Raw genomic sequence first — 26,464 nt, forward strand, 5'->3', positions numbered from 1 at the left:
CCCTTTATTTCTGGTCTTTAAGCCAACATCCTGTCTGTGACAGAGCATCTCCTTTATTCCCTGGAAATGCAATATTTTAATAGTTATTGATTGATATCTTTTCCAATGATTTTGAAAGGTACAGGGCTGACATCCTGGGTTTCTCTTGTATACAGACTTATTGACTCACATAAATAACACAGGCACCCCAGACTTTTTGGATTAATATTTATATCAGCCCAAATTTAGACCTAAGTTCTAGCACACATAAAAATACAAACACGGGATTTTAGAGCTCTTTGATTTTTTTTTCTAGAATTACATAGTTTTCCATACCACCTGTTTATGGCATTACTATGCACTGTTATATAGTCATAAGCAAAAGTCACTGGCCAAAACAGAGGGGCAGAGATGCTGTATGGAACTTGGAAATTTTACTTTTGGAAAAATAAACCTTTTATAGTAAATACCAAAGGAAACAAGAAAGGTCAAGACCCCGTGTAGGACCTATGGGGATGAGATGATGTTTCAAGCTCCAAGACTACATCGACTCCACTTGGCAAAGAGAAGCTTATCCATGGCCGTAAGAAAACATTTTTTTTTTCTTTTTTGACATTAGTCACATATTCCCTGAAGATTTGGGGCTTTCTACTTTCCCCTCTCCACCAAGGACAAGTTCAGTGGCACAGGGTCGGAGAAGCATATGGGACCAGAGGAGATGGGGGATTATATTGACCTTCACGTGATTTACTCAGGCAGCTGAGTTTATCAGGGGAATGTGATCACCTCTGTCTGCTGTCATGCTGAGCTGCTCCTGTCATGCTCTCTATAGCTTTTAGGTTCTGACCGTTCTGTCAAGTTTGCTGTCTGTGGGGAAAGCAGGCTAAAGATGGTTTGGGTCCCAGGAAGGGAGAGCATTTTGAACTGTTCCCTGGGAATAACTTTTCAGACTTTGAAGCCCTGTCATTTGAGTTCTGATGACATGTAGTAATGTTCAGAGGCCAGTAGTGCTTTTGGAGGTGATTCAGATTTCTCTCTTTAAGAATGATTTTATTTATGAGGAGGAGAGCTTGAAGAGCACTGGGATGAGACAGGATGCCGGTGTGTAGGCAGCCTCGTTTCCTTAGTTATGGGCATAGAGCTTAAGTCCGTAGAGTACAGTGGCAGTAATTGGAAGCATATTTCATTTATATAGCACTGTCAGCCCGAGGTACTGAACCCCCACAAACAGGTACCACTTTCCTTCTCGGAAAAATGCTACTGAGTCAAAGATGGAACTGAGGCAAGGCGCGGAAGCTGACTGATCCACAGCTGAGTGTACTACGTGGTGGACAGATGGGGACAGGCATCCCTTACTTTGTGAGACATGTAATTACTGAAAAGATATGTAGAAGATGAGAAGTCTTTTGGAAGTCAGTTCTTTAAAAAAAAAAAAAAAAAGATATCTTAGGGGCTAGCCATGTAAGGAAAGTGTGGGAAAATCCTTCAAGAAAAGAAAGAAGAAATAAAAAGCTGCTTCTAATGTAATAAAGTTCTCAGATTTGTCTCTCTTCCTCTTTTGGCCTTGTGTACATTCGTGTTTTTTTTTCCAAGACAGGAACAGAACTATGTTTTAAAGATCAAAGATAAACTGCAGTGCCAGAGAGTAATTTCCCAGATAATGTTGGGTGGAAAAAAACCTTCAAGCTGCTGAAGGAAGTTCACCCTCAGGAGTCTAGGATCTTAGTTTCTGGCTGGCTCCCAGGAAAGCCAATCGTGATGATGGAGAGAAAGGGTGCCCCTTCTCTTGAGCAGATGTGAGGAGAGGCTGCCTCCATCCAGAACCCCTGCCCCCAGCAGCGGGAAGTAGAGATAGGGGGAAAGGTATATATCTGAGGGTTGATCCAGTGACTGTAGGGGATAGTGTTTAATTTCTGATTCAAGTCATGTTGTCGCTGCAGGGCAGCTGCCTTATTCCCTGTAGAATTCTCAGTGTGTACAAGACTCCTCCAGCCACGCCTCTGTTTTCTCTTGATGAGGACCCTATGGAAGGTCTCATGGGATAACTTTAGGTGGCTGGGGCCCGGGCAGAGTGAATGGAAAAGAGAGCCTGGAAGCCCCCCGCACCCCGCCCACCCCCTTTGCTCTCATCGTATTCTGTGGAGCTTCAAGACCTCATCTTTGCCGTATTTCAGCTTCCTTCTGTTGTTATTTGTTCTGCTAGAAACACTGGTAAGAAGGGAGAAGAATTGTTTATGGAAAAGGCAAGCACTCAGCACTAATTTAATTAGTGAAATTATCAGCCATAAAAATGATCATTTAAGCATATGAACAACTCCCCACTCAAAGGAACTTATTTTCTCCCATATTTCAAAACAAATAGCTGACTAAGAAAGTTTTCTATCACTTGGACCTAATATGGTCAGTGGTAGATTTTGGTTAGGGACAGTGGATAAGAGGAGAAAGGGACTGTGTGGAAGGAAACGGGGTTTGTTGCTGCATTACTAAAAATAGGTCTGTGACATTAGAGAAATCATTTAACTTCCCCATTCCTCCACTTTTCCCTCTGAAAATGAAGGATGAAATGGTTGTTGGTGTACTTTCCAGCTCAATGTTTCTAAGGTTCTAAAATTTAAAGCTGCATAAAATCTATTTATCTGAATAATCTTTCCTTCCTGTGTGTTTCAGCAAGTACAAATATGCCCTCTTGAATCTGACTTGATTCAATTTATGGAGAATATAGAAAAAAGAGGACAGGATCTAAGTTTTCTTCCAGACAGTAGTGGGGAGTCCTTCAGCAGAGTTTATCTTCGGGCTGTGTCCATTTCATTCAACACCTTCAGTACTGATAATCCTGTGTGGGCGGCAGTCATCACCCCACTGCTCTCTTGCTCCTGTTATTCTTTGCTTGTCTTCTTAAAAAACAAACAGGAGAGTTTATTTTCTGGTGAATCTCTATCAACAGAGAAGAGGGAAGTAGGGTGGACACTGCTTTTAGCAAACTGAGTCTGTCCCAACCTGTTTGCATAGTAGACTAACTCCGCCCACATTCCTGAAATTTAGCAAAGCTAACTCTGACACGCCTGGTTTATGTTACTTTTATTTCAGAAAGTACTTTTCCACACTGATTCCTCCCGATAAGGCTTGCCCGGGGCTGCTTTGCTGGCCCTGGGAGAGTCAGAAGTCATTGTGTGACAAGCTGTGTGATCCAATTCACTGGACAAACCCAGGAATGATGTAATTTACCCAGATCTATTCTTTAAACCAAATCTCCACCCATCATGAGACTTTTCTTCTTTCTCCTTTGAATCCTGGTAGCTGCTGCCCAGATCACTCTTCTGTGATCTCTACAGGGAGAACAGTCTGAGTTTTATGTGGAAGAAATAGCCATACACCCCACCGCCAGTTTCTCTTGTGATCACTTTTATTGTAGAAAGAAGGAATTTGGGTACTTTTGGCTCAGCTTAAAGAACAATACAACATTAATTTAAAAAAAATACAGTTTGGCGACAAGTATTATTCAGTTCTCTGCCTCTGTCAGGTGCTTTGAAACATAAAAGGCAAGTGTGAGATACTGCATCCAACTTATTAGCCCCATATGGACACATGTTTACAAAGATTTTGTTTCCTGAGCTGAAAATATTTATTAGGTTAACCAGTCATTAATGGTCTTATTTCGATTATTCAAAACCAGCTAGAACTTCTGATCCATGATAGCCCATGTAGTCTCACTAAGACGCTATAAACCCCCACAGAGGTTGAGAACTTTGCTGTTCTAGTTAACATGGCAGCCTCATCCCAGTATGCGAAGACTTCCTGTGCTTTTTGAAGTGGATTCCCATAGTCCGCTCACAGAGCTGCGGGGCATATAGGCTCTCAGTATTGGCTGCATAACAGATCACTTGGGGAGCCTTTAAGAACTAGGATGCCTGAATATGACCCCCACCCCCGCAAGAGTCTGTTTATTTGGTATGTAGGTGCTATCTGGGCACTGGGGTTTTTAAGAGGTGAGTGGCCCAAGTTGAGAACTGCTGGCCTAAGGGCTCGAGAATCACTTGGCCAGAACTTCTTGCCTCAGAGAAGTTTACCTTTGTTTGATGAGACAAAATGTACATCCCATAAAAGAGACCCCTCTGAAGAAATGTGTAACCTGGATAAACTGTAAGAGCATTTGTTTCTTCAAACATATTTATTTATTCAATAATGTATTTATTCAGAAATATTGATTGAACACCTAATATGTGCCAAGCACTGTTGCAGACCCTGAGGGTGCAGAGGCACAAAGCTGGTAAGGAATCTGCCTTCATGGAGCTTATAGAAGTTCAAGCACAGTTAGGTTGCCTGTGGGCTAGGGAGGGAGACTTTGGGGGACAGGCTACCCTGGAGGCAGGCCTGGAAGGTTTGGTGGAGAAGAATGGAGCAGGGGCTCTTTCCTGGAACTGGAAAGAAGACAGGAGACTCAGCCACAAGATGTTAAACCGTTGGGGAGCTCATGATAGTCCCAAGGTGCCTGGTACATGGCTTTGCTTTTCTGTAAGTTTCACAGTAGAAAACACATGAGTTTTGATGAAAATATGCAGATTACAAATCTTTAGCTCCTTCAAAGAGGATCTCAGACACACTCCTGTTAATGTATGATGGCAGGGTGAGGCATCATAGAACAGCGGTTCTCAATCAAGGGTCAATTCTGCCTCTCCCACCAGGAGATATTTGGCAGCATCTGGAGACATTTTTGATCGTTACAGCTGGGTGGAGGGGCCGTGGCATCCAGCGGGCTAGAGGCCAGGGATGCTGCTCAGCATCCTACAGTGCACGAGTCAGCACCCCCAGCAAAGAGGGATCCAGTCCCAAATGTCAGAAGTGCAGCAGTTGAGAAACTCTGTTCTAGAAATAAGAGAGGGAACTGGGAGGAAGGCTTCCTGTGGGACATTCCTCTTACTGTAATGCCTGTTACTGTTGTGCCTTTCACCCCACACCACACACACACACACACACACACGCAGCCCTGTGCATACCCACACAAATAAAACATGCAAATCAGTGCTTTTGTTTTGTGGTCTCCCCACCAGACTCTGAGGAGACTTGTATCTTCCAGGAATGGGGGACACGTTCAGGGTCTCCACACCTCCCCCAAACCACAGTCTTTCCCCGAGCTTTCAGCACTTTGGAGAAATTCCCAAGGAGAGGGAGACTTGCCCCCGGGTTGCCCATGCAATTTCCTGCTCTGTTTTAATAGCAGCTGGGCTTCTCCCAGTCTAAGGTTGAAATTGAAAGGCTGATTTTTCCCTCTGGGGATCAGAAAGAGCTAACAGACTCCTCCCTGGACATTTAGAAGTTCTAAATAAAGTTTTGGGTCAGGTCTTAAAAAGCACAAAGTGATGTCAGCTGAGGCAGGCCTAACGTGGTGGGTGGAGGGAGGCAGGAAACCGCTCACCAGCGCTTTCTCCTCTCGTGACTGTGGACCGGACAGTGGTTTGGAGCAAGAAACCTGCATTTGAATCCTAGCTCTGACTCTTAGCCATGCCATTTTGGACAAATCATTTCCTCTCTTTTTGCCTTTGCATCATCTTCTATAATCTGAAAACACACTGCTCAATGGGGGCTTGAGGCACATTCGATTTAATGGGTGTAGTGCCTGACGCCTGGTAGGTCTTAACAAATGGTAGCTTTTACAGCGTTCTCGGTGAACGGACAGAACTGGGCAAGCCCCAACATCCCATCCAGCTCCAGTGCTCAAGTATATTGTCATGTTGGGAAACGGAGAGGCTCGGCTTGCTCCAAAATGAAGAGGAAGGGTTTTGTATTTCTGCGAAAGAGAAGATATGAATGTCTGCATATGTTCCAGGCAAATTTTAGGTCTCATCACATTCTGCCATCCTGGAAGGAGCAGCAGGAGCCCAAGGGCAAGGTGAAGTGTCTGTGGCCTGGCTGGGGAATGAGCTCAGAGCTCCACCTGAGCCCACCTCCCAGGGAGCCAGCAGCCCACGCGGCACAGCCTGCATGCGGACGGCTGCCGGGGCTGCTGTCACGTGGCCTTCCCCTCGCCCGCTGCCCTGGACTTGTTGCCCACGCGCCTTCCGCCTTGCCATCCGGGCACCGGGATGCATTAATTGTCACTTGCCTGGCCACTTCCCCCTCACACTCTGCCCCCCTCCATGCTCACCGCACGTACAGAGTATGAATATCCTTTTTGATGTTGGCTGATGTTAGAAGTTTGCCTCCCACTTTTTTCTCCTCCCAAAGAACAACCTGAATACCACACACGGTGTTATCTCGCTCTGACTTTGAAGAGGAATTTCTCCCCTTAGGGCTCTATTCCTGGTGTAGCATAATCTAAGGAGAAAAAAAGTTTATCCCAGGGAAGCCAAATCAGCCAAGAGTTATTCAGTGTCTGACTGCCTGTTATATTTAGAAACGACACAGAGGCGAGCATTAAGAATGCTCAGAGCCTGCCAACACCGCGTGGTCCTCTTTGATTCCTTCTGGTTACTTGGGGTGGCCAGATGAAGAAAGAGTCTCCCTTAGCCTTGGGGTGTTTACCTTATTATTTGGGTGTGATGGGATGGGAGATAAAAGAGAAATGCGGCTATAGAATATTACACACATGGAATTAAAGGCTGGGGCATTAAAATCACCAAACGTCCCCCTTTTGCAGTTGAATGTGTTGAAATGGGTGTCATCTGACCCTCTGAACTTCAGTTTTATCATCTGTAAAGTGAGGAGACTGGACTTAATGCCTCTGAACCTTTGCTGTGCACTGAAATCACATAGGGAATTTGTGAAGAATATAGATGTTGCGACTGCGTGACGAGAGTTTCTGATTTACAAGGTCCGGTGCACATCGGGCATCTGCATGGTCTCAGTGCTCCTCAGGTGATTCACATTTCCAGCTCCTGTTGACCATCACGGGGCCAGGTCAATGGTTCTCAAAGCATGGCCCCCGAATCAGCAGTAGCACCTGGGAACTCGTTAGTGGTGCAGGTTCTCGGATCCCACCACAAACCTGCTGAATTAGAGACTGATCATTGGGACCGGCAGTGTAGATCTTATGCATGAAAAAGTTTGAAAGAGCAGTAGATTGGATAACTTTTTAAGGGATCCTACCAGGTTTCAAAACCTATAATCCTATAAACAGCTTAGATAGGGTTCAGGATCAAGCCAAGGCCACACAGCTGGCTAAGTAAATGGTGGAGCCCTTGCTAGAATCTAGGCCTTTGAGCTGACCTTCAGAGCTTGTCGAATTATCCAACTAAGAGGATGCTGAGGACTCATGGCATGTCTCTCTCCCTCTGTCTCCCTGTCTCTGTCTGTCTCTTCTCTCGCTGTCTGTCGCTCTGGGCTTAGCTTCTAGTGGGCCACAGGATTGCGGAGAAAATGTCATTTTTAGCTCATGGTATACCTATAGTGCGGGATATGTTCATTATAAAGAGAAATTACTCTTTAATTCTTAGGCGTGTGGCAAAGAGTGAGTTATTTGTGAATTATCGGCCCCTGTATTGGTTCCATAACTCACTGTGACTGTGCAGTTTTGTTGAAGTTAGTTGGCAGGTAAGTATCCTGATAGGAGCACAACCTGCTGAAGCGAGAAGAGGGGAGTGGTAAACAAGACGGGGAGTGGGCAAGGCGCAGCGCCTTTCTCTTAGGGTGTAACTGTCATTCTTTTAGCTCTTCTTCAAAAATATCTGGGATTGGACTTCCCTGGTGGTGTAGTGGTTAAAAATCCACCTGCCAATGCAGGGGACATGGGTTCGAGGCCTGGGCCGGGAAGATCCCACATGCCGTGGAGCAACTAAGCCTGTGTGCTGCAGCTGTTGAGCCCAGGTGCTGCAACTACTGAAGCCCACAGGCCTACAGCCCATGCTCCACAACAAGAGAAGCCACCCCAATGACGAACCCGCACACCATAATGTAGAGTAGCCCCCAGTTGCTGCAACTGGAGAAAGCCTGTTTGCAGCAATGAAGACCCAACACAGCCAATAAAATAAAGAAATTAATAAATAAATTAATTAATTAAATTGCATTAAATAAAAAAGCACCTAGTATTGCAGTCATACTGCATTTTGTAAAATTCATTCTCTGTAGTGGTTATAGCAGTTTTAAGAAGATCTTAAGCAGGGTCTGAAGTGAATTTTAGGGCAGAATTTGAGGTGTATTAAGAAATAGTTTCATCTGCTTGTCCTAGAGATAAATGAAGGCCTTGCTCACAGTCCTCAGCAACCAGGAGGCAGGACTGGGACCAGGACCTTGTCCTCCTGACCCCAGGCACCTGGAGTGAGGAAGAACAGCAGGACCTCCAGGAAGATCTGAACCCACACACAATCGGGGAGGTTACCGGAAGCACTGAGATTGGGAACCACAGGCTAATGGGGCTGATGGAAGGAGCCCCAGGGATTTTCTGGCACATCTCTCATTTTATAGAGAGGAATATTGAAGTTCAGATGGGGAAGGTGACATGCTGGAGGTCACAGGTGCTGAAATAGCTCTCAGGTCTTTGGATGTTGTTCTTATCCAGCACTCTTTCTGGCACTGCACGTCATTTTCCAAAGGCACCAAAATAAGGGCTAGGAAGATTTGCTGGTCCTTTTACCTTTACATGCCACCTCAGACGTTGTTCTTAAGTAGACAATACTGAGGAGAGATGTGACTTAGGATCCTGACTCAGATTTTTAGGGATGTACTGGTGGAGACAAACTGTTTTTTAAGATCCAAGATTTATGTGTCATAATTCTTCCTTGAGCTACGAAACGAGGAACCAATTGATGGACAGGAGATTTTCTAATCATTTCACAGGCTGGGCGCAGATCCAGTAGAGGATCATGGCCTTCTCAGATTTGGCAGAGGCCCTGCCCTCTGGTTTCAAGAAACATATGATTCCCATGCAGCAGAAAAGCAAGTCAGTAGAGGGCTGCTTTTATTCAAGTGCAGTGGGTCTAGAGTGCAAGATAGCAGTGTCTTGTCAGGAAGTGTTATTGTGAATAACTTCACTGCTTGCCTTGGCATTTTACTGCTCCATTACTGAATCTTCTAACAATTCCATTGCTGTTCTCCCCACTCATTTTATTTCTCTCTTCTTGGAATAAACCATGACTTCTTAAAGGGTCTCAAATAATTGTGATTATTGCTAAAAGAAAATGCGTGGTCTCTTGGTCAGTCAATCTCAGGTTCCTCTTGGGTCCCTGCAATGTCAGCGGCCCCTAGAACTCTACTTTTCATGCTCTGTTGCTTACTGCACGTGAAACCAAGTCTTCCTCACAGCCGGACCCGAGTTCCTTTTATGCACTATAGATTTTATTAGAAGGAGGGTAGGGGGTGGTAGAATCATTCTAGAGAGGGTTTACTGACTCAGAATGGCAGGGAAGTTGCTGTCGCTATCTGTGTCTCAGGGTGCCCACCTGCAGATTCTGGGGTTCCCGAAGTTGTTTATTGGTTACATGCAGGGGTGACGTTATCTGATGAAAACCTGAGGAGTTACTTTGAGGTGGAAATGGCTACAGGCAGCAGGTCTAATCTGAAAAGCCTGAGAAGAATACGACAGCATTTATGCTGAGCACCCTGCCCTCCTCCCGCCACCACGGTTTTGAAAAATGGAAATCATTGCTTAGAAAAATCACCAAATACATATACACACAAACACCCATATACTCATGTCCTTGCTTTGGCAGGTAGAGTTCTATGAACCTCAACTCTTCTCCCCTAACTATTCGCAGCATGGAGAAATCACCTGGGTCTTTTAAGATGCGTGGAGTAGTTTGCTTCTACAACAAATGCACCCAGACTGTTTTCCAGTGGTTCCTGTGCTCTGTTTTTATGGTGTTTTACTTTTCTCTCTCACTGTCAAGATGCTGATTCTTCTCTAATAAGCCAAAGCAGTTCTTTCACCAAACCACCCTTCCAATTTGTGCTTTTAAGCTGCTGGGGGTGGGAAAGGACATCACCAAGCTGGTGAAAATCGCGCTGAAAGTCAGAGTAAGTAGGTCCTGAGCGGAGATCAGAGCGGCTCTTTGGTGATGGAGCTCTGCTTGCACGCATCTTCCTGTCCAGCTGGCTTCAGAGAACTCTCTTATTGAGTATCAACATTTCATGTATTGTGTTTCTCTCAGGGTTGTGGTTTTTCCCAGGGCCACAGAGGAAGTGGGGAGAGCATTATGTATGACTGATTCCAGCAGAGTTTTCGAGCCAGAAGGGCTCAGGAATGTCACCCTGGAGGAGACCTGGGTGTGATTTAGGCCGGTGTGACTGACTGTGCAGTAGGGTGGCCCAGGGAGCTATTAAAACACCAATGCCTGTTTCCTACCTGAAGAGCCTCTTATCTGGGTTGGGGTCCCAGGATCTGTGTTTGTGAACAGCTCTTCATGTGATTCTAATTGCACCAGGAGTTGAGAGTCAGGAATCTCATGCACTCAGCTCATATTACAGATGAAGAATTCAAGGCCCAGGAAGTGTGACGGACAGGCAAGACAGTGTCGTCTTTGCCTGCAGTCAGCGTCCAGTCTTACAAAGGGCAGAATGTGTTGCGACAGCCTTCGTTACATGCGGTCTTTTCTTGTCTGAACAGCTCTTATTCCTTCAGCCTTTCCTCAAGTGACATGATTCAGGATTTGACCAACACACACCCATATCTGTTACACACACACGCGCGTGCACACACACACCACTTCTATAAATTGTGGGAGGCTCTACAGTGGCAAAATGATAATTTCTCCCCTCTCTCCCTCTTTTTCCTCCCCTGTCCTTTCTTCTGGACTTCCTCCCACCTGAAGGGCGGTAAATGAGGCCCTAGGAATGCACTTGCTCAATATTGTTCACTGAACTTGATCTACCGGTGATGTGTTCATAAGCTGGGGCACTGCACCTTAACCAACAAGTTACAGGCAGATCCTGGTGTGTGTTAATGCTTAACCAGAGATGCTCAGTGGTGGTCTCATTTGTGGCCTAAATGTAAAGAGAGAAATGTGATTGACTTTATTTTTATAGATGATTTCTTGCTTATAAGTGTTGACATATTGATTTCAATGCCATATGTCAGCATATTTGCCATGAGTTGTCTCACATATGTTTAAACGTTTGGATAATAGCATTTACTCTTTAAGTTATAATTCCTAAGCCTCAAATTATACATGGTTATGTTTATGTTTTCTCACACGCATATATAACTGTATATGGTATAACTTCCGTTTTGTCACTATGTTTCAAATTTACCTTACGATCATTGATGAGATCTATTCTGCAGTAATCTCAGAACTGTCATGACTTGTTCTCTGTTACCCTCAGGAAAGGCCCCAAACAAGTCCCCTGTCCCCAGTCATGGTGTGGCCTGGTGTGGTGCCTCCCAGTCCAGGCTGAGTGAGAGATGCAGGCTCAGGGTCTCCCAGCCTTCTCTGGGAAAAAAGAGCTGCTGTACCCGGGGTGAGCTCTAGCTGCAAAACCAAGCCATGGTCTTCTCTTACACCCAGAATTCTGATGCTGGTGCTAATAGAAGACAGGCAGGAAAAAGATAGAGTGTGTGACCCTCAGGTGCCCTGGAAAAAGGGCTAAATGAATACAGCAGCCAGGTTTTTTTGTTTGTTTGCTTGTTTGGTTTTTGAGAACACAGCATGTTTTACCCAGAAGTATTCACTTTTGCATGGGGTTCCCAAACTCTCCTTCTCTTTAGCATTCTACCTCCCTTGATCCCAACTCAAATCAGAAGCCATCCTGTTCCTGAAATCTTCCTAACTGTGAGGTCCCAGGGTTTTGTCTTCCTTTGAACCCACAGCACATAGTGGCTGGATGGGTGTATCTGCTTCTGAGCTTGGTCTCTGGTGAACACATCTGAGACATTCACATCTCATCCGAGGTCTGTCATCTGCACATTCACACCTATGCTCTTCTGCTACAAGCCCCTAGGACTCATATATGGACCCAAAAGTTATGGACCCTTTTTTCCAGGAAAAGTACACAGGCATAAAATGCTGTGTTCATTTTCAAGAAATTCAAAGACCATCCCAGGATGCCCATTAAGCATAAGATAAGGACCCTTGGGGGGCATGGATGGTATGTAACCCTCAAGATAACACAATGGTGAGAACATATTGACTTTTAAGATACATTTGCTGAAATTAAAAAAAAATAATAAGGGTGCTCAAAATGATAACATCCAAGGATCTCATAGATCATTTAATACAAGCCATTCATTTTACAGATGAGAAAACTGAGCCCCAGAGTGGGAGTGTCTCTCTGAGGCCACATTGAGGATAATTACAGTAATGGATCTGAATTGAGGTCTCTGCCCTGTGCTTTTTCTATCTGGTACAATAAAATGCCTTCCAGTAAAATGAAGGTTGACTTTTCTGGCCCCTTCTTGGATTCTTTATCACTTTGAGGTATAGGGAGATAGCCATGAATCAAACTTATACCATGAGGTTAAAAAAAAAGAAAAAAAAAGAAAAAAGAAAAAAATGGCTGAATCTAAAATATCATTTTTCCTTTAGGAGAAAATGCATCATTTTTTCAGGCATTGGGGCTTTCAACTATGGTACCTGTGGGTTATAGGGAAACCTCTAATTCCTGGGGACTGGGCAACATGAAACCCCACACCTGAGGCTGAATTTAACATGTTACCCATGGAGTGGTCACCACTTGTGTCCTAGTTCTTCTCTGAGGCATACCAGAGACCAAAATAACTTGCTTATCTCCCATCCTAGGGCCTGAGACCTGAGCAAACATTATCTGGAGATAAGTGTGATTTGTCCAAGGTCAACTTGCAACTTAGCTGAAAGTCAGCTCACCTGCATTTTATGCACCCGCCTTCATTGACAGGCAGTGCTAGGTCTCTGCTAGAGTTTTCCCTCAGTCAGTCAACCAAACAGTCGGTTGCAAATGTGTTTTAGTTTGAGCTGCTACAGCAAAATATTGTAGGCTGGGTGGCTTATAAACAGAAATTTATTTCTGATAGGTTTGAAAGCTGAAAGTCTGAGATAAGGGTGTCAGCAAGGTCAAGTTCTGGGAAGGCCCTCTCCCAGGTTGCAGACTGTATCTACTTGTTGTGTTCTCACATAATGGAAGGAAGCAAGAGAGCTCTCTGGGATTCCTTTATAAGGGCACTAATCTCATTTATGAGGCCTCCACCCTCATGATCTAATCACCTTCTGAAGGCCCCACCTCCTAAGGCCATCACATTGGAGGTTAGGGATTTCAACGTATGAGTTTTGAGAGGGTACAAACATTCAGTCCATTGCAATATGTTTATTGGACTTCAACTGTATATTTGCTATTGTTCTAGGTGCTGTGGACAAAGTCTGGGCTGCCAAGAAGCTTTTATGTATACTTGAGGATTTTTATTAACAAGATTACTATCATCAACATTTCATATTTGTGCAGTCATTTAAAATGGCCAAATGTGTTCTCCACGAAAACTTAAATAACTGAGTGTGAAATAAAGGGCTAAGACCCTTTGTGTGAGAGTCAGCAAGTGTAAGTGCAAGAAGGTGTGACAGGACCTTGGAACAGGTTGTTGCCTCTGCCTGGGATTCTCCTGCTCCCTCCACTAACCTCCTACATGTGTCCCACCCAAGCTTGCCTGGTTCTGATGTCAGCCCAAGCATCAGTTTCTTAGGGAGGCTTTCCTGACTTCTGGTCCCACAGCTGCCTCAGATCACAGAAGTGCAGGTACTCCTGGAGCACATTCCTTGCTTCCTTATACTCCTCTCATTTGCTTGCGTGTATGCTTCTTTATTTATTTTTTAATTAATTAATTAATTGGCTGCGTTGGGTCTTCATTGCTGCGTGTGGGCTTTCTCTAGTTGCAGCAAGTGGGGGCCACTCTTTGTTGTGGTGCGCGGGCTTCTCAGTGCAGTGGCTTGGGCTCTCTTGTTGTGGAGCATGGGCTCTAGGTGTGCAGGCTTCAGTAGTTGCGGCATGTGGGCTCAATAGTTGTGGCTCACAGGTTCTAGAGTGCAGGCCCAGTAGTTGTGGCACACAGGCTTAGTTGCTCCGTGGCATGTGGGAATCTTCCCAGACCAGGGCTTGAACCCATGTCCCCTTCATTGGCAGGTGTATTCCTAACCACTGCACCACCAGGGAAGCCCTCGTGTGTATGCTTCTTGCAGTGAAGTCTCTCCAGCTCCAGAACTGAGCTGGGTATAGGGAAACCACAAAGGTTGCTGGAGTATCCCAGGAATAGTGATTACTCGTGACTTGAAATGGGAATGATGAGTTCCCGGAATGTATGGGCGTGTCAGGGATGGGGAGCAAGCTAGAGAGCACAGAGAAGTCATGTTGGGGAAGTATGTGATAGGAGCTGTGGGCTTTGGTTAACACAGCCTGGGAGACCCAGCAGGGAGGAGGCTGGGAGATCAGTACTCCAGACCTCACTCACCTCCCTTTCTGTGATCTCCTGCTGGTGCCCCTCCTTGGCTGAAGGGTAAGCCAGAGGGTAAAAGGAACTTAATTTGCAGCACATAGAGGTTAGGGTCGCTGGTAGAGAGCAGGGTTAGAGGTGATGGGAAGTGAACCTGGAGAGACACTTGCAGGATGGCCAGCCCAGTGGGCAAGTTACCCCAGTCTTAATTCCTTTCAGCTCCCTTTCAGGTCAGTACCTTGCAAGCTGTGGAAAGCCATCCACAACTGACTAATTATTCCTACCACAGTTAATATTCTCCTTTGGCTGCTGGCACCTTTAGAACCAGGTGTGCTGGGCCCAGGGGATGTGTTCCAGGACCAGAGAGGTTGTCAAGACTCAGGCTGGTGCTAGTGGCTCCACAGGCCCTAGGGAAGTGGATTTCTGTTTGATGCCAGGAGATCCCAAGACTAATCACTCACCAAGTTGTGTCTGCTGCTGTCTTAGCCCAACATAAAAAGGAGCCTGCTTTTGGAAGTCATTTACTTTTGATGTTTGGGGAAAGTGATACCACTGCTGTTTTATTTACATTTTGTTTTGAGGGCGGGGAGTCCTTTAAAAGTAGCAATGGAAAAGCTATGATTTCCACTGGGATCCTGTTTACAGTTCTTTAAAGATTTCCATACTCGTTCTATGATTTGATCTTCACAACAACCCTAGTGGTGATGGGTATCGATCAAACAATCAAAATGTAAATAAACAATTTCAAACATGATAAGGACTCTGAAGCAAAAGTGTCATGAAGGTCTGGAAGGCAAAGAGAAGCTTCTCTCTTAAGGCGCTGGGAGGGAATAGGGTGGCTTAGGCAGTGCTGAGGGTCTAGAAGGAGGTCAGTGCAGTGGGACGTGCAGTGCAGATAGAATGACCAGGGATGGTGGGCGGAGATAAGGCTGGGAAGGGAGGGGGCAGCTGCACCAGCCCCTGTTGACAGGAAAAATTCCCGGGGTCTCTCGCATAGAAGCAGTGGGGGCCATTAAGGGGCTAAGCAGGGATTATGACAAAATTAGACTTGCTTGTAAAGGGATGTTTCTGAAAGTTCTATGGAGAAGGGATGGAAGGGAGCCAGAAGTGAATTATGAAGCTATTGTGGTGGTTTGGGTGAAGGATGGGGATGGGGCACTGGGTAGAAAGTATCCGGTTGGGGAGATGTTTTGAAGGCAGAAGAACAGGATTTCTTGACAGACGTATGAGTTCATTTGGGGATTTGTCCAGGTGAACTATGACACAGTCCTGTCACTACACAGCCATGCTCAGCAGCAGAAGTCTTGATTTTGTCACCAGTGAGGGGTGTGTTGTGTGTGTGTGTGCACACACGCACGTATGCATGTGTCCCTGTGTTTCTCAGCACTGGGACCATTCATGTTCAAAGGCTCCTGAAGCTTTGGATGTATTCTATTTTTTCTTTTAAACCAAATATTAGGCTTGTTTATTGATCATGCCATCTAAAAAGAGTAAGGTATGGGAAAAGGAGTAATTTAACACATACTTTTAATAGTTCTTTGGTCTTTCATTCAATTTACACAGAATCCAAAAGGAGCATTTAGAACCGTGTGGTTGTTAAACTGTTACCTTTCCAGGCAGACATGCCTATAAAGTCATTAATGTATTTATGAGGAACCATCTGGGCTGGAAATAACCCATTTCATACCCTAAAGAGAATCTTCTTCTCTCAGCCCTTCCTTCAAGCCAGTCTGGGTTAAAGGAATTAGACAGCTAGTAGGTGAACTCTGGCTAAAGTAAGCTCCTTACCCCACCTGGCCCTTGACTGCTCACTTCCTCTCCTCTGCCAGGAAGGAATGATTGGCATACTCCATCCTCTAGGGACTCCCTTTTCCAAGTTCAGACCAGGGCAGGCACTACCATCATTTTTCCCCATCAGTGTCACTTGTCCTGTAATTTTTTTTCTGCAATACAGACAACCATTCTTCCAAGGACCCAGGCTTTCTCTATGCTAGTTTCTGCTTACCTTTCCTAGTCTTGTTTCATGGGAGAGGGACTTTTGGCTTCTGGTTTGTAGATAAGGTGGTTGCTTACTGGCAAAAACCTTTGTGCAGATGGCTTTTGTTCCAGGAACTAATTATGGAGAATCCACTGATATTTGTCAAGGCACAGGATTGGAAACTTTAGTTTTACAAAAACGTCCAACTATACACAACTAAAGAATGAGGGACATATTTGCTTATTTTATCTCTCCCAACTGGAATGCTGTCCTCTTTCCATTCTTCTTATTAATAGCCTATTCATTTCTTGAGAAAGGAGTCTCCTCTTCTGAAAAATCTCAGCCTTCCCAGATTCCAACTGTGTCTTCTCCCCTCAGCACTTATCTGGAGCCCATTCATCTATCCCCTGAGCCACCCTGTATGATTCTTGTTAGACATGAATCATAGCTGAATCTTCCTGGGAGTGAAGGGAATGCTTATGTGTGATTTCTGTCCCACAGAATTCAACTAGGACACCTTACCCAGAACAGTGACTCATAATTACTTAATATTCAGGTCAAGCACTGTTGATTTTCCAAACTGTTCCCAGCCTTAGCACTTCTCCCATGTGGTGCCAGGGTTTTCGTTTCTTGCATAGGGTGTTCAGGTTGGTAACCTGCCAACCCTTTAATAGCCAAACCGTTTTTTCAGTCCGCCATGTCCCCCTGGCATCAGAGGAAACCTGCACATATTTCTAAGGATCAGCTGGGTCTGGGGTGCTTCAGTAGATACCAGAGAGTATCCTTCCAAAGCACAGAGCCCTCTGTGGAGTTGAAGTGAGGACCAGAAGCTCAGGGCAGTTCTCAGGAGAGAACACACCACAGAAGGTAAGGGCCCATATTTGCCTGCAGAGGTTGGGAGTAAGGGACATCGTTTGGAACCAGGAGTCATGACTTGGGGCTTCTGAAAATGCTTTCCTGGTGCAGTCCTATCAGTTATGTTCAACTGCTCTCTTGTATTAAAACACAGTGGATTCTGTAGCTGTGAAGGCCCAGGCTCTTAACACGACTGTTCCAGCGTGAGTAGTAAAATGTCTCCTCAGGACTGTGCGGCAGCTGCCCCAGTGGAATGAATACTGATGGCTGAAGTTACACTGGAGCTAAGTATAGCTGGTGCTCCTGTTCACAGGATTGCATCCGAGTCCGGGCGGGGCTGCCCCTCAGGGCACAGGCTTCTTAGACTGTGTCTCCACAGATGCGGCTTCCAGACTCAGGCTCTCTTTCCTTCTCCTCATTCTCTTTTCTCCAGTTACTCTTTCTTTTCCTCTTTGCTCTCCGACACTCCAATTTCTGCCCCTCCCTCCCCCTCATACTGTAGGTCTCACTTTCCTCAATAGTGCAGACAGGGAGCTGGATAACTTTTTAGTAACATTCTTAAATTTTCCTTACGTTTCTTTTTTCTGTGTCTTATTCTTTCCTCTTCACCTCTTGTCCTATCTTTTTCTCATTTTTTACCTTCTTTTATTTTTCTCTATTAACTTTTCCTTATCCACGTCTAAATAGAGTATTCATTAAAAGGGGCCTTCTCATATCCTAGGCTTCATTTATTGTTTTCAGGCACAAAACTCTTCACAGATTACGGTGATTATATACATTTTCCTTAAGCAGTGATCTCTTCTCATGGTTTGTTGGAAAATGACAGACAAATAGGTGGGAAAATGACATCATGTTATTGGAACAATTTTTTTCTCCCTTGTCTTTTCCAAGCAACATTCTTTGGCTAATTAATAACTCAGGAAAAGAAAAGACTTAGAATCTGGGATAAGTAGATCGTCTTCACCTCATGGCAAACCAGTTGGCCATCTATGCACCGATTTGAAGAAGTAGGGACACTTGAAACAAAGAAAAGGGACCGAGCTGGTATAGAATTGAGTGGATAAACCTCCTCTGTCTGAGTGAAGGGTGTAGTGAGCACATGTTCATGTGAGTCTGCGAGGCAGCATGTTGTGGGTAAGAAACGGGGGTGATAAATAAGTTGGCTTGGGCCATCTTGGTATCGGGATGTTATCAAGCAAAATGTTTTAAAATTCCTCGTTGTGGGATATACCCTGCTTCAAAACCAGTGTACCTCATTTCAAGCAATGTATATTTCCCCAAAGCGATGTATAAAGTGAATTTTTTGTATATTGGATGGTAGACTCAGTGGAAAGCCCTGGAAAGAATATTCTGACAGAGCATTACCTGTAAGATGAGGTAAGAGAGAGATTTAAAAGCAATCCTATGGCTAACTTATTTTTTTAAGGACTGGTTTTTGTGTCCAGGATTTTTCTCCCATTTTAATGGGTACCTTGTAAAAAAACTAATGTTTCTACTAATGGATCTCAAAGTATTTTTGTAACCCTTGTGGCCTGTGAGAGGATCTGAAGTTCTATCCAATGTTGAGAAAGTAGAAGGCCTTAATCATGATTCATCTGGTCCAAAACACAGAAACACAGAATTTGAGTATGAGAAGGGACCTTGGGGACTATTAAATCCAACCTTCTTCTTTACAAATGAAAAAACTGATCTAAGTATGGGGCAGGGATCTCTGACATGGGGAGTCTTATTGTGGGGCGTTCTTTTGTGGCCTGTGCAGAAGCCTGACCTTCTCCAGGCCTTGCCACTTATCCATCTGCCTGGCTTCCTTTTCCTGGAGAGATACTGTACAGTGAGACATAACTAATGACTGGAAATTTCTCTGGTGGGCCTTCGGCACAAGGCTACTCCAGGATCCTGACTGTCCCTGGAGGAAGTGCTCTGTGAGCTTTAACTCCTGAATACTCTCTTCTCCCAAGACCTCAACTGTCTGCCCACAGGACTGAAGTTTGAGGACAGCTAATACAGAAAGTTTCCTCTCTCCAGGGATTTTAAAGTATAGAAAGATTTTGAAGATAAAAATCTCTAAAGACCTCAAGAAATGAAATAATACATTAATAGGAGCATTTTCAGCATACTAAAAGTTGACATTAGACACGTGGATAGAGGAACCTGTCAGTGCCTCCCAGTCATGACCTGAGGGGTTGACTTGCTTTGTGTGTCTAACAGCTGCCAGGCACTTATGGGGATGACTGTGGCTCTGTATGTGTGCATGTATGTAGGAGTGGGTGTGTGTTGGGGGGGCGGGGTGCAGGCATGCACGTGTGCTTGCTCCTCCTCTTTCCCGTCTCGCAACCTTCCAGTTCTTCAATTTCTTGCTCAAATCCACCCCCACCACAAAGTCATTTTAGACTTCTTGAGAGGCGCTGCAACCCTGGACATATCCTTTCTTTAACTTTTATTATGTTCTGTTGTTCTTACCACTTAGTATGCATTTACATGGTCTGTTGAACTGTTCTTTCTTTATTTCAGGCATTTACTTTTTCTTCTGAGCTAGATTGCCTGATCCTTGAAGGTATGAGCTATCTTCTTCTGGGTTTCCCCACAGCCTCAGCAAGGCCCTGAGCTCAGCTCTGATACGATAGGGTTAGAACGTCTGACATCTGAGGTTCAGAGTCCAAAAGAGACTGACTGTCTCAGCCACTTCATTCAACAAATGAGATAACCGAACACTTACTCCACTTGTTAAGATCAACCAGCTAAGGCAGCCTATCATGGGAGGGGAACCAGCTCCTCCAGCCTCATTCCTCTACACTAAATTATAAGTGTCTGAACTAGATGTCAGAGCAAAAGGCTGGCAGGTCCTCCATGCTCAGCCTGAGAATGCTGGGGAGTCTCAAAGTCATGCCACAGACCTTCCTTTCCTCTTTGCCCCATTACACATTTCTGGAGGTTTCCATTATTCTAAAGTATCATGTCTGTGCACATATCCACAAGTGCAGAATGTGAAGTGAGAGAAATGCCACATTAGGGAACTAAGAAGAAAAATTAAAATGTGGAAGGAAAACTGATCTACCTGTGAGAAAAGCAAGAGAACCTCATTTATTGTTTTAAATTATTTTCCCTTATGGATACCTTTCAAATACTGCTTTTGTTTTTTCTTAAAGCCTGTGAATTTGTCTTCTGCCATTGGCATTCTCTAGCAGGGATGATCACAAAAGCTTGTCCCTTGCTAATGCATCATGTCTGAGTCTTCCATGTAACACTGTCTCCTTCTGCTCTCTTTCCGGGGAAGGTTAATTCTAAGTTCTCTCTCTCTCTCTCTCTCTCAGTGTGTGTGTGTTTCTCTCTGATATCACTGATATCACAGTGATCTCTGTGTATCCATCTGAAGGTATTCATATTCCAGTGTGTTGGGATTTTCCCACCTCTGTGACTACTAGTAATACTTAAATTCTAAACATGCTTAAAACAAGTCTGTGTCTTCCCACTGAGTTTTGTTTTTCCACCATAGATCTGTGCTTATGACCGGAAGTTTCTCTTCTGGTAGTGGTGCTGTAATGCAGCACCTTATGGTGGGGAGACTCAGTTTCCTTCCTACTTGCCACCTCAGCCATGTCTTCCCATCTTTTTATGTCTAACTCCTATTTGCACTTTACACAGCCTGAACTGACAGCTTCCATCTTGGGATTCCAGTACCACTCACAGTAAGCGCTAGGGAGCCAGTACACAACTGGGCACACAACTGTTTCAAGTGTGTTAGTTTTTACTTTCTAACTACACTGTGAGCTCTATAAGGTAAGGACAGGAATCTTGTATTTCTTTTGTGTGTGTGTGTGTGTGTGTGTGTGACAACAGTTTTGCATAATGATCTTGGTAATATAATGCAAGCTGAGGCTGATGAAGACAGGGCACAGGGGACAGTATATATTAAAACCACATTTTGTAGCTTTTACATATAGTTTCTTTCTTGATTTTATACTTAAAATATAGAATTAAAATTACGTCCACCAATTCTTTTTTTCCATCTTAAGAGTTTATTTTTTGTTGTTTTCTGTTGTGATGTTAGTAGCTACTCTACCAAGAAGCATTTAAATTTGTTTTACTTAATTTAGAACCATGGAATCTTTTCTATCTTATCTTAAATTATCCGTGCACCATCACAGAGACATTTCCATTCATATTTGGTGACTTTGTCTTGCTTTGTTTTGTTTTTGTTTTCAGATGTTTCAAGCCAAGAGTACTTGGCAGTTTTGCTTTAACTTTGAAAGCCAAAGAAACCCCTAAATGGTAATAACATAGAATCCCCTGGGCCAGTCAACATTTTATCATTGTGAATTTATTTGCTGAAGGCCCTTTATGCCTGCTTGCTTAATTTTTCAATTATTCCTGATGCTGGGGAACTAGTAGGATTACTCATTTCTAAAAGATTTATGTTGCTAATTTAGGATGTCCTGCACAGTACTTCTGCTGGAATCCAACACTCTCTGGGGCCTCAGGGGCCCCTTGTACCAGAAGGCATGAGGTCAGGCCAGCGCCTCAGAAGGGGACTCTAAATAACTATTATTGTGATGATTATTTCTTCTCATTGAATTATCATCAGAATATTAAGTTGTTTTCCATATTTTTTGTATGTATGGATGCAACCAATTTTGGCAGTAATAAATGTTATTTCTGAATCTTCCCTGAATTACCTTGACCTTCTGATTACAAAAAGAAGAGATGGGTCCTTTGGGATGTAACCACATGGTGATGTGGAAGAAGTCCAAGATTAAGACACAGAGTACACATCTAGTTGGCCCCTGTCCCTCTGTCTCTGCTTAAACTTAGACCCTCTTCAGCATTCACCTTTTTTGGTACTCATCAGAGATACAGGAGATACACACTTGGAGGCTGAAGGAAGTAAGTAACTTTACTCAGGAGGGTTAGGCAAGGCCCAAGGCAAATAGACATTTGGGTTGAATCTTGAAGGACAAGTAGCTCTTGGCTAGTTAAAGAGGGCTTTCCAGTTAGGGTATAATGCTATAGAGGGTGGCAGCTCTGGCAGGTGGTGTGACAAGCTGGACGATGGTGGTTGGGTCCTGATGCTAAAGAGCCTGAAAGAGCAAGCCAAGGAGTTTGGTCTTCATCCTCAGGACAAACAGAAGCCATCAGAGCTTAGAAATAAAGCAGCAGGATCTTCATATTTGCCCCTTAGAAAGTCTCCATTCTGTCACTGGAAACAGACATTGAAAACCTACCAATCCTCTGGAGGCACTTGTGGTTCCAGTAACTGCTCCCTCTCTGTACTTGAAGTCTAGAGACACTAACAGCTTCTCTGTTAATCACTCCTTTTGCTTCCCTTACATCCATCCACACCAGTGTAAATTACTTCTCCTTAACGATCCTGAGTTGGGTGTGCCATCTGTTTCCTATTAAGACCTTGGCTGATACACCCTCTTTCACACTTCCTTATAATTATTTGTTTCTATGTGCATCTCCCCACTAGCCTGTGAGCATCTAAAATGCAGATTGTGTCCATTTGCCATTCATTTTCTTTCTTTTTTAATTGAGATATAGTTGACATACAAAATTATGTTAGTTTCAGGTACACAGCATAGGAATTCAACATTTAAATACATTACAAAAAGATCTCCACATTGTTTAGTAACCATCTGTCTCCATACAAAGTTATTACAGTATTATTGACCGTTTTCCTTATGCTCTACATTACATCATCCCATGACTTACTTATTTCATAACTGGAAGTTTGTACTCTTAATTCCCTTCACGTATCTCACCCATCCCTCACCCTGCTTCCCTCTGGCGACCACCAGTTTGTTCTCTGTATCTATGAGTCTGTTTTTCTTCTGCTTTGTTTGGTCATTTGTTTTTTAGATCCCACATATGAATGAGATCATATAGTTGTTGTCTTTCTCTGTCTGACTTATTTTACTTAGCGTAATACTCTCTAGATCCATCCATGTTGTTGCAAATGGCAAGATTTCATTCCTTTTACAGCTAATATTCCATTGTGTGTGTGTGTATATATCACATCTTCTTTATCCATCCATCTATTGATGGGCACCTAGGTTGATTCCATATCTTGGTTATTGTGAATAATGCTGCGATGAACATGGGGGAACATATCTTTTCAAATTCGTGGTTTTATTTTCTTTCGGTAAATACCCAGAAGTGAAATTCCTAGATTATATGGTAGTTCTATTTTTAGTTTTTTGAGGAATCTCCATTCTTTTTTCCATAATGGCTTCACCCATATACATTCCCACCAATAGAGCATGAAGGTTCCCTTTTCTCCGCATCCTCACCGTCATTTGTTATTTACTGTCCTTGTGTCATTCATTTTCAAGTCTTTACTAGTTCAACTGAAATGTACGATTTGCCAATTAAGTTTTATTTGAGGCAATGATTTCAGAGTCAGAAAAGGTCAGGGTCAACCAAGGTAGCCCAGGAAGGCTTCAGAGAGGAGACTGGTAAGCATCTGCTGGTTGGAATTTATAAAGAAAAACAGCATAATTCTAATAAGAACGCAAGAGCATGTGTTAGTAGGAAGGCAGGAAAGACACTTTCAGGGGCCACAGAGATCATCTTTCATGGGACACATGGCGGATCGTGTGGAGAATCAGCAGGAAGTACATTTGGGAAGACCTATTTCCCTTCTAGAGTCATTTCCCTTTCTAGTTACATTTGACCCAAGCTAATCCTAACATGATTTTGCTGACCCTTGATCATTCATTGTTGTAAGGTCAGGAAAGAAGTTTCAGAAACTAACCTAAGAAGAAACAAGTTCAAAACAAAAAAATTGCCATCAACCAAGTTTTTGTGAGTAACTGAAGGTTGATACGAAACCTTTGTTTCCCCATCCTCAGCACCAACAGGATGCACATCCTACACAAAGTAGGATTAGGTGCCCTGAAGTGGGATGTCACAGCCAATGGTGCTGGTTGCTTCTGTGTTTTAATTTTTGGAAGCAGAATACTGAAAGACAATTTTTTGGCATGAATGTTTCCACTCGCCCCAGCGAGAATACTGTGCTTTTTTTTTTTTTTCCTGTTGAGGTACTAGAAAGTTCAGATGGGGACAGTAGGGAGGATGTAGCAGGAATTTGAGGAACTAGATTTTTTTTTGAAGGAGTGTATAAGAAACATTTGGATAAATCTGGGTAATATGACTTTCAAAACTGCAATTAGATAATCCTAGAAATAGGAGATTTCTCTTCATTCTCATATAAGGGCAGCTTCAGGAAAACCTGAAAATTCAAAAAATTAATTCCATAAATACGTATAGCCCCTATCCTCCTAGTCTGAACTTACACGTCTCAGGGAAGTGCAATGTGTATGTGTGATTCCCGATCTCAGACTTTAAAAAGAAAATTAATGTGCCACGCAGAAAGACTCCTTGGAACTGTCTTGGGAAATAAACATAAGGGGATCTGGCCCATAAAAACTAGGTCCAGTGGTTACTCGTGGCCTTCCACATTTTGCTGGATCTAGGTAAGACACTCTGTCAAACTGATTTTCCTTGATGAAGTCTCACATATGGATAATATTATTCCTTCAACGAAAGCTCTGTCTCTCATTACCCAGGTGTCCAATAGTGGCGGGTGGGCCGAGTGGAGAAAAGTCCAACCCAAGCGTTAGGAGGTGTGATTCATGGAAGATCTGTCCAAAATGGACAGGAGAATCTCTGGAGCCTGGGGCTCAGTGGATAATAAGCAGGTTATAAAATAGAAACACTCAGAATAATCTTTTTCAGGAAAGAATCGTAATGCAGAAAGCGAGAGTTTCTACACCCTCTTAGAATAAGCAGTGCTGGGGCTGACCCAGTCCTCCGGGCTCCCATCTGCCCTGCAAAGGGAACATTGCCCTTAGAGCCTTCCTACATGGGTTATTTTCTTCCTGATTTGTACATGTCCCCATGGGTTTAGTGGATGTTATCTCACTACATTTGTGGGAAAGGAAAGCAGCAGGAGAGCTCTTATTCATGGGTACTCTTTGCTTCGTTTTGTAAAACATCCCCACCTTCCCTCTCCTCCCAACACATATTAAATCTGCTTTATTTTCCTGTGTGAGGCCTCTGAAATAGGCAGCAAAGGAGAAGGAAAAAAAATCAAGATTTGAGAGGCAATAGAACTGAGTCTGAGTCCCATTCTACCTGGTGAGCGTTCACCCCTCTAAGCCTTTGCCTGAAATGGAGATTGTGAACTAGACAATGTCTGAGGCATCTTCTAAATTCTAAAATTATGTAATTTTAAGGGAAGGAAATGGAAAATGTACTCAAACACCTTTATAAAGATGGAGAGAGAGTAACTTTATAATATTTGGCTGAAAGAAATGTGCCCCTGTCTTCATGGTTTCCTAGTGTCCATTCACAGTTAGATTCAAGCACATTTCAGGTAGAAGAACTGCCCCCCCACCGCCGCCAAAGAAACTGAGTCATGTATGGGATATTAATTCCCAAGGCTTTCCTGACAATCTCTGCCACAGCTGATTGAATGATATTGATTTGGGGATTGGAAACCTTAATTGTAACATCTTTTGCTTCCTAGCATATCATACCCACTTCGATTTGGGAAGCAGTTTTATAGAAGTTTAGAGCTTTAGCTCTTGATGTGACTTTGCAGGTAGATCACAGTGTTGAGGGACAGAGGAAGAGAAGTTGAAGTAGAAGCCCACAGGTCCTGATTTTCTTGCCCAGAAATATAAAGAGATTTTTAAAGCCTGAAGGGTTGCTGGACATCAGCCTAATCAAGAGGCTTCAGGTGATAAATACCTCAGAATGTCATGCAGATTTGAATATGTGTTTTCTGGGGAGAGCTATGTAAGTTTCAAAAGATTCTAAGAGGGGTCCAGGACCCAGCAAAGGCCCACCTTTCTCATTTTACATACTAGAAAACTGAGACCCCAAGAGGGAAGGTGCCCAAGAGCTCATGGTTCATGTCAGAGCCAGGACTGAACCCAGATTTCTTGAAAACAGTTCTGTTGTTTATTCTGTTTGGGTCTTTTGCAGACAACTTTAGACAAGATCTTAAATTTGAAATTCTTTGAAAATATAATTCACTTACTTGTAAAGAGACAAAACCAGTCTAGTAAGAGATTTTCTGGGCTGCAACCCTGCCCCATGCATCTGTCTAGCTCCATCACTCTGTGAACTTTCCTCCAGGCCGAGATGTTTCAATAAATACACACATGCATGCATACACATATGTTCACATGTACACTTGTGCATATGCACATGCAATATTTCATGTATGTCCTTGTGGTACTACCTCACATGCTCTGCAAAAGCAGGAAGACACCAATGAAAATGGTGAAATATTTGTGCTGGCTGAAAAAAGGGTTGACCATTACCTCCCT

General features: G+C 43.7%; 1 protein-coding gene across 9 annotated transcripts in view; it reads left to right on the forward strand.

Moving 5' to 3' along the window:
• Positions 1-26,464, forward strand: part of SETBP1 (SET binding protein 1) — a 364,368-nt gene that overhangs the window by 104,038 nt on the left and 233,866 nt on the right. The gene's annotated exons all lie outside the window — the stretch shown is intronic.

This window comes from Hippopotamus amphibius, chromosome 11, assembly GCF_030028045.1.
Source record: "Hippopotamus amphibius kiboko isolate mHipAmp2 chromosome 11, mHipAmp2.hap2, whole genome shotgun sequence".
Taxonomy (NCBI): Eukaryota; Metazoa; Chordata; class Mammalia; order Artiodactyla; family Hippopotamidae; genus Hippopotamus; species Hippopotamus amphibius.